Genomic DNA, 2577 nt, shown 5'->3' with positions numbered 1-2577 from the left:
TTAGTTGAAATTGATATAAAAAGTTTGGTGGTTTATTCTTCTGTTGTACATATAAATGTAATAATATGTTCAATATTAACAATAATAAAATTAGGATTTATTAGTGCTTATATTTTAATAATTTCTCATGGCCTATGTTCATCAGGTTTATTTTTTATAGTGAATTTATATTATGAGCGATCAGGGAGTCGGTTGATTTTTTTTAATAAAGGAATATTAAATATTTTTCCGTCTTTAAGAATTTGATGATTTTTATTATGTGCTGCTAACTTTTCTTTTCCTTTTTCTTTAAATTTTTTTAGAGAGATTTTTATAATTAGAGTTTTAATTAGATGAGAGATATCTGTTATTATTTATATAATAATGATTTGTTTTTTTAGGAGTGCTTATTCATTATATTTATATTCATATATTCAGCATGGATTTAATTATTTTGAAGAAAAATTTTCAACAATTTATTTATATAAAAGATTATATGATTATTTTGATTCATTTAATTCCTTTAATTTTAATAATTTTAAATTTAAGTTTAATACATTAATTTTTTTAAATAGAATTTAGTTTTGTTATATTAGTCAATATAGATAATATTAATTATTAATAAATAAGTAATGTTTATTATTTATTTATTTTATTATAATGTCATTATTTAAGTAGTTTAAAATAAAATATTAATTTGTGAAATTAGTGATATAAAAAAAATTTATCTTAGATTATTATAAATTTATTCATTTTTTATAATAATTATTTTTATGTTATTTTTTTTTATAAGATTATATTTAAATTTAATAAATTTAAGATATATAATGGAATGATTATTTTTTAATTTTAATTCAATTAATGTAGAATTTTATATTTTATTTGATTGAGTCTCATTGTTCATTGGGGTAGTTATATTAATTTCTTCAATAATTATATTACATAGAATAATTTATATAGGCGATGACATATTTATTGATCGGTTTATTAAGTTAGTAATTATATTTGTTTTATCAATAATTTTAATGATTATTAGCCCTAATTTAATTAGAATTTTATTTGGGTGAGATGGGTTAGAATTAACTTCTTATTGTTTAGTGATTTATTATCAGAATTATTTATCATATAATTCTGGGATAGTGACAGTCTTATGCAATCGAGTGGGAGATATTGGGTTATTAATAAGAATTGGATTAATATTTACATTTTGAAGTTGGAATTTAAGTTTTATGGAAAATTATAAGTTAATTTTAAGAATAATTGTTTTAGCAGCAGCTACAAAAAGTGCTCAGATTCCTTTTTCTGTTTCATTACCAATAGCTATGGCCGCCCCGACCCCAGTATCAGCCTTGGTTCATTCATCAACTTTGGTTACTGCAGGGGTTTATCTAATAATTCGTTTTAATAAATATTTAATGAATAGGGGCATTGAGAAAATTATATTATATATTTCAATTTTTACTATATTTATAGCTGGGTTGATGGCAAATTTTGAAAATGATTTAAAAAAAATTATTGCTTTATCTACTTTAAGTCAATTAGGGTTAATGATAATAATTTTAAGTTTAAGATTTAATTTTTTAGCCTTTTTTCATCTATTGACTCATGCAATTTTTAAGTCATTATTATTTATGTGTGCAGGAGTTATAATTCATTTAATGAATAATAATCAGGATATTCGATTATGTGGTAATTTAAATGAGTTTATTCCATTTACTATAATAAGATTTTATATTTCTAGATTAGCATTAATAGGAATTCCTTTTTTAGCCGGATTTTATTCTAAAGATTTAATTATAGAAATTATCTATTTAAATAATATTAATATTTTTTTATTAATAATAATTACTTTATCAATTTCTCTTACTGTGTCATATTCTTTACGATTGATTTATTATATTTATTTTGGCTCATTTAAAAATTCAAGATTTTATTATTATAAAGAAGATAAATTAATGAATTTATCGATGTTTGTTTTATTAATCTTAAGGTTAATTAGAGGATCTATATTAATGTGAATATTTTTTTTTGATAATTACTTTTTATATATGAATGTAAATGTAAAAATAACTACAATGTTATTATTATTTGTGGGAGTATTATTAAGGTTGATTATGTCTATAAAAAATTTAATTAATATATTAATATTTAGTTATTTTTTTAGATCTATATGATTTATAAATTATATATATATATGAATTTATAGTCCTATTATAATTTGTAGATTAAACACCTATAGGATAGATAAGATATGGATTGAATTTATGGGAAAGAAAATTATTTATAGGATAATAAATAGATTAGTAATTAAGATAAAATTATTTAAAATTTATATATTTATTTTTATTTCAGTATTAATTTTATTAATTATTTTTTTTATTAGTTAATTAATTTTTAAAGTAATTTATATTTAAATAGCTTAAATTTCGTAAAGCATAATATTGAAGATATTAAGATAATAAGATTTTATTTTTAAATAATTTATTTATAAATAAAGAAAAATTTATTATTTTTATAATGAAAATATAAGGTTTTTATTAATTAAACTATATAAATGAATAAAAAAGAAAAATTAACTAGAATTTTTTTATAGATTCA

General features: G+C 18.2%; 1 pseudogene; it reads left to right on the top strand.

Moving 5' to 3' along the window:
• The first annotated feature begins 836 nt into the window (after positions 1 to 836).
• On the top strand, positions 837 to 2153 carry LOC140675895 (NADH-ubiquinone oxidoreductase chain 5-like; annotated as a pseudogene).
• Positions 2154 to 2577: the final 424 nt, after the last annotated feature.

This window comes from Anoplolepis gracilipes, unplaced genomic scaffold, assembly GCF_047496725.1.
Source record: "Anoplolepis gracilipes unplaced genomic scaffold, ASM4749672v1 Contig23, whole genome shotgun sequence".
Taxonomy (NCBI): domain Eukaryota; kingdom Metazoa; phylum Arthropoda; class Insecta; order Hymenoptera; family Formicidae; genus Anoplolepis; species Anoplolepis gracilipes.
The sequence above is the reverse complement of the archived record's forward strand: the minus strand, read 5'-3'. Positions and strand labels throughout refer to the sequence as shown.